The following is a 6,360-nucleotide window of genomic DNA, read 5'->3' as shown; positions in this document are numbered from 1 at the left end:
CTGGGGAGCCCAGAACTGGACACGGTGCCCCAGATGTGGTCGCAGTGGGGCAGAGCAGAGGGAATGGATCACTGTTCCTTTTAATGCAACCTATTTGCTCATGACCAAACTGATGGCCACCAGGACAGAGGTTGCTCAGCTTTGCACAGCTTCTCTCCAGCAGGTCAGCTCCAAGTGCGTTTTGATGCATGCGGTTATTCCCCCAGGTGTGAGACTCTAAGCTTGCTCGTGTTGAACCTCTTCAGGTTCCCCTATGTCCAACTTGACAGTCTGTCCAGGTCTCCTTCAATGGCAGCACAGCCTTCTGGTGAGTCAGGAACTCTTAGCAGCTTTGTATCATCAGCAAACTTTCTGAGAGTAGAGTCTATGCCTTCATCCAGATAAGTAAAGATGATGTGGAGTGAAACTGGATCCAGCACCTAGAAACCTTTCTAACATGATAGAGAGCGGTTTGGTGGTCATTTCTGCCAGATCTCTCATCACTTGCGGATGCACACCATTGGGCTCCAGGGATACTGTTGTGAAGTGCTCAAATGTAACAGATTGCTGAACAAGAACAAACTGCGAGTACTGACAGTATATCACCACTTCCCTGCAGATAAAACCGTCACATGCAGAGGTAAGATGAAATGCACTGAACATAGGTGGGCAGAAATGTAAACATATTGTCTTATTTTCAAGATATTTCTTTCAGACAAGATAGGGTTGATATTTTGGGTTTGGCATCTATGGATTATCCATTTTTATATGTATTTAAGATTTCAATTTGTCCTCAGCATTTGCTGCACACATCTTGGTGGACAAGCATGCTGGACACAGAAGCTAAGCATTACTCTGCCCTGTCACTGAAACCGCATGTCTTAAACTACAGGGAAAAAAGAAACACCACCTACCTACACAGCTCTCTTCTGCCACCCTTTGCCTACACAGCACCACCTGCACTACACAGCAGCAGCAGTCAGGCCAAGGCGATGAGCAACTCGCATCTTCATGTCTTACAGCTCAAAACATCAAAGATGACCTATGGTCAAGCAACACACTTCTGCCTACAGTTCTCTTTGCTTTCATGCTCCAACTTATCACTGATTCATGAGTAAATCTGCCACTTTTTAGACTGTCAGACTACTGTGGAACAGTAATGATGCCTAAATCCATATGTACTCCCTAATGCTAGTGGGGTTTGATTTATACCATATGAGTTCAAAGTCAAAATGTAATGACGTATTCCGCTTTTTCCTCTGACTGTATCTTACCTGAATTGGCATACACATGACTACGAGAAGGCTAAAACCAATATGACGTAAGACCGAAAATAAGCACTCCAACATAAAAATACGCCAACAAAACAGTGACAAAATGTACAGTCATCTGCTGATCACATGTTCTTTTAATATGAGCAACTTACCTATAGTATGGCTGCAATAGTCGCTGCATATTAAGAAAAAGAACACTGTCACTGATCAGTGCACAGTGCTCCCTGGCACACATCTATAACAGGGAGACCTGAAAACTGACAACATTCACTCCATCACAACATCAGATCAATAAAGCAGAAGTTTCAGACCCCAGATTCATGGTCAGCTGCTCAAAGGTTGCACAATCTGACAGCAGCCAGAAGCCAGCACACTACATCTCATCCTCTCTCACCAATGTATTTCCAGTGTGAGAGAAGAAAAAAACAGAGTGAGATTCATAAAGTGGGAGAGAAAAAAAAAAAAAAAAATAGAAAGATCCCATTGCACTGCAACTAAACATACAGTTTGCCAACATCTTTAATACAGAGGAGTGCTTCTTTCCAACCAGAGGAGGAATATCAGCAAAGCAAAGATCACAGGCTTCAGAGAACTCCGCCAGAATCATCAACACTCAGAAAAATGACAGTCTGATAATCTACATTTCACATTCAAACACAAGTGAATAAAGGCACATAAGGAAGATGACTTTACAAGCAGAAATGCCACAAATACAACAGCAAGTGAGGACACACAGAATCTGACTGCTCAGGGCACCAGAGAGGCTCATCACACCTCACAGATGGCCTTGCTCTCACCAGTCACTTGGTGGAAGGTCTCCCCATGTCCCACTGAAGATAATATCTGCTCACCTTCCTGGTTCTTTCTCTACATAAAGAAAAGGGGATGCCCTGGGAAAACAGCAGGGAGACACTTCAAACATACTGCTATGAAGAAGCTGTGCTACAAAAAATTACATGTAACCTCTCATGCTAAGGTCTTACAGCTGAACTTCTGGAGGTTTTCAGAGGATGCAGGCCAGGAAGAACAATGTATTTGGCTTCTTCTCCACAATAAAATCTTTCAAACTATCCTGGGTCTTGCCAAATAGGATCTCCAGATGGCTGTTTTCAGCTCTTGGCCACTGATTCACTACATCTTCCACCAAGCTGCACCATTTCTATCACATGAGACTCTTCACTGCGAAGGACAATCAAGACCAAATGTCCAGGACGTACTTGGTGCCATTCACATCATTATCACAACATCTGCTCATTGATCCACCCCACTGTCAGGGCACAACCTTAAGCCCCACTCTGACCACAACCCATGGCTGTGCAGATCCTCACCTTCCCTCATCTCTGACAGCAGAAACAGCTGGTTAGCTGCAGAGAGACACAGTCTGCCAGGCTTTTCCCAGGGGAGAGGAAAGGAGAGGAACTGCACTCAGAATGTTGGGCAACTTCTAAGCAATCACAGAGGGAAATGATGAAAAGAACTCCATCTGACTTGTTACAGATTCTGACATTAGTACTGGCACAGCTGTAAGCAACTTTCCCAACACCTAAGGGAAACATTCAACAAGAATGCAGCACTCTGCATCTCACATTTCATTACCAAACACATTTCCAGCATTGGGCAGGTGTCAGAGCACGAGACTGCATCTGGTGGGAGGAATTGCTCTCCCCACTGCTACCACATGCTTTTAAGGCACACACTGATGGAAGGTAAGAAAGCCTGGCACTACAGTATATATTGAAACAGCACCACAACATTCTCTAAAGTCATCCACTTTAAAAAATGTTTGCCTAATATACAAAATTTATTTCGTCTTTATTAGCCCTACCTCATAGTGTTCTTCCATAACTCTATTTCAAACCACTATCAGAAACCTTAGAAAGGGAAAAATAAAATCATTTGTACTGCACCATCCTCTCTGGAAACTACTTGTGCTGTTAAAGTGAGAAGAGTTTAAAAAGTAACACCCACATTACAATGATATCCACATACCATGACTATTTCTATGAAGGATTGGTAAAAAAGGAGGACAGTGTTTCTGAGGACACAAAGTTGGGAGACACCAGCGTGATTTGCCAAAAGCAGAGATTTGAGCAAACACAGATTCCCCGGTAAACTCCAAACCCCACTCTGAACATTGGATACAGAACAAAGCAGACATCACTCATTCTTATCCTACGGCACCCCACCTACCTGTGGTCTTCCAATGATTACCTTTTCCCTCAAAGATCGGGATTTTTACCCAAGGTTGTACACAGGAGAAAACAGCCAGCCTCCATCCCGTGCTGATGCCACATTCATTTTCACCACAAGTCTCACTTCCCATTCATACCCCAGCACTGACTTTGCCTTTCACTGACCCATTCCTTCCATGAGAGTAAGAAATCCAATCGCACCAAACATAGTGCCTTGCTGACCTTCTGCAGATGACCGTCAATGTTTTCCAATGCTTCTGCAAATTCAGATGGAGTCACTACACACAGCTAAGCAAAGGTATTTAAAATATTAATGAGTAAGACATCCTTACGCTTCATCTGAACTCTATAGGTGGGTTTCCAAGGCATCTCTTTTCACTTCTGATTTTAAAAATGGCACAGGCACATTGTGAAGTTACAGCTACTGATGCAAATACTGAAAGAACATCTAAAGAGCTTAAGTACGTCCTGACAGAACACAACTCTACAATCAGAAAACTCTCCAGGCTGTCACCTTGCATCACATCTCCTTCAATGGACAATGAAAGAAGTCGAGGACAGAATTTTTGTCAAGAAATCATGACAAATAACAGTGCAGTTGGGGCCAATGACAGCGAACACTACTGCTGGGCTGTTGCCACAAGACCCATGCTTCGCGACTTCCAGACCTTCAGTAGTCACACCTGGAAATGCTATACACCAACAACTAGCAGGGTTTGTGGAGCTCAGGTCGTGACACCACAAATCAAAAGAGGCACTGATTTCCTTCTGGGACAGAACATCACAAGAAATGAATGTTCTATATCCAGCAGCAGGAGTAGAGCTCTGACAAACCCAACCCTGCGTGACTGCAGCTCTAGAATCCAAAATGACCTTTGAGAAAAACACGTGGCAGTGAGATATGACAGGTTACACCCCAAAACATCCTCTCACTTATACATAACAATACGAAGAAATAAATAAAGCAAAAAGCAGACCATTTTCTTTGGAAAGGTTTTCATTGCTAACTCTAGAGAAGAGTGTGACGGAAGTACACTGAGCCATCCCCTCTCTCAATTTTAAGAGTGACAATTCATTGCTTTACATCACTTGACCTGTTGCACTTGAAACACATAAAAGAGACATCACTGCCAGCACTCTGAGGTCACCAACAGACAAACACTAGTCATGTTCAGCACGACGACTACACTGCTCTCAGAGGCAACAACAAAGGCATCGGCAAGGACAAGTAAGGACAGTCTGCAGACTTCAAAAGGATACAGGAACAGTCCATATTCACTTTCCTACTTTCATCATGACTTTGCCTGATGAATCAATGTGAATAGAGATATACCATACACAGAGAGAATGATAAAATAACAATCAATGTACTACATTGTGCCATTTGCAAGGAAGAATCAAAGAAGAAATCATACCGGTTACCAGCACAACCATACTCCACATTATTAAAAGCATAGGAAAATGCCTGGTGGATCATTGCCACCAGAAACATCCTTCATGTGCAGCGGTCCTTCAGTGCTGAGCACTATTAGAATCAGTCTTGGCAGAACTCAAGTCATAGCAACTCTGCGCAGATGACTTCAATCCATCTGAAGAAAACTCCAAACTAAAGATCTAACCTCAGAACGAACATCCAGATCAACAACTAACAAGCTCCATAATGGACAAAATGGTAGATGCAAATGAATACAATTCTGTGAAAATGTTTGTTTTACAATAGGACCATAAACGCAACAGAAAAAATACAAATAGGTTGAATTGGAATAAAGTCCAGTAGTGCTTGCCTTACCTAGGCTGGAGTAAAAACAACGTGTGACAACAAGAAAGATACCAACATTCTGGTATCAAGAGAATAAGATCTAACAACTATAATCCAGCATCACACCTGAACAGAAAACTGCAAATAGAACACTATCAAACACATATCACAAAAACGAGTATCCAAGCCCCTGGCAGGTAAGGCTCTGCAACGGAGTTCCACAGGAAAGTGATGCGTCAGAACAAAAAACACCGGCACAGAGGAAGGAAAGCAAGATCAGGGAATAGAGCAAAGGAGAGCAAAGAGAAAAAAGAAAGAACAAGGAAGGAAAAAGGGAAAGAATGGAGGGAGAGGAAGGAAGGGCCGAAGGTCCCTCAGGTTGCAACACGAAGAATTGGAAAAGAAATCCACTAACCTATCTAACAACAAAGCAGGTGGGAGAACGAGGAAGAAAAAATCACACTGGATCACATTCAGCAAGAAATGGTATCACAATTTTTCATCACGGAAAAATGAGAAAGAATTTCACAGCCCATACTCCCACAACTTCCCTATAATTCCTAAGCTTTTACAGATCCTGGCAGGATCTATTCGGGGACATGGTCCCAAGACAAACTGCTGAGAGCACGGGCAGCTCCAGCACCAAACAGAAATGACCGAGGCGGGCCCCAGACTGCGGTAGCCGCACACGTTCACGACGGGAGAGCGGAAGGGAGAAGAAAAGGCGGGGACAAGAATGAGAACGTGAAGCAAACGCACGGGATATAGCACAGGAGAAAGAAGATGATGAAAGGAAAGGGCAAAAAGAAAGAAAACTGGAAGGGAAATAAGGAAGGTGCGAAAGTCCCGCGAGGGGCACTGACCGTGTCCAGCAGAGAGGGCGGCTCGTGCGGCGTCTCCTTCGGCGCGGGGCCGGGCGGCGGCGGGCAGTTGGGGCTGAACACCATCAGGTCGCTCTTGCCCGCGCCGTCCGTGGCCACGCACAGGCTCCGGCTCTGGCGCTGCGAGTACGACCAGCTGCCCACCTCGCTGGCGCACACCAGCGTCGCCGGCCCGGGCCCCGCCGGCACGGCCGCCCGCGGCGCCCAGCGCCCGGCCCCGTACAGCACCGCCGCCAGCACCAACACGCTCGACACCGCGCAGATGCCCGCCACCA

General features: G+C 45.0%; 1 pseudogene; it reads right to left on the bottom strand.

Moving 5' to 3' along the window:
• Positions 1-5,324: 5,324 nt before the first annotated feature.
• The window catches only part of LOC104913216, a 2,507-nt pseudogene continuing 1,471 nt past the window's right edge, over positions 5,325-6,360 (bottom strand).

This window comes from Meleagris gallopavo, chromosome 15, assembly GCF_000146605.3.
Source record: "Meleagris gallopavo isolate NT-WF06-2002-E0010 breed Aviagen turkey brand Nicholas breeding stock chromosome 15, Turkey_5.1, whole genome shotgun sequence".
Taxonomy (NCBI): domain Eukaryota; kingdom Metazoa; phylum Chordata; class Aves; order Galliformes; family Phasianidae; genus Meleagris; species Meleagris gallopavo.
The sequence above is the reverse complement of the archived record's forward strand: the minus strand, read 5'-3'. Positions and strand labels throughout refer to the sequence as shown.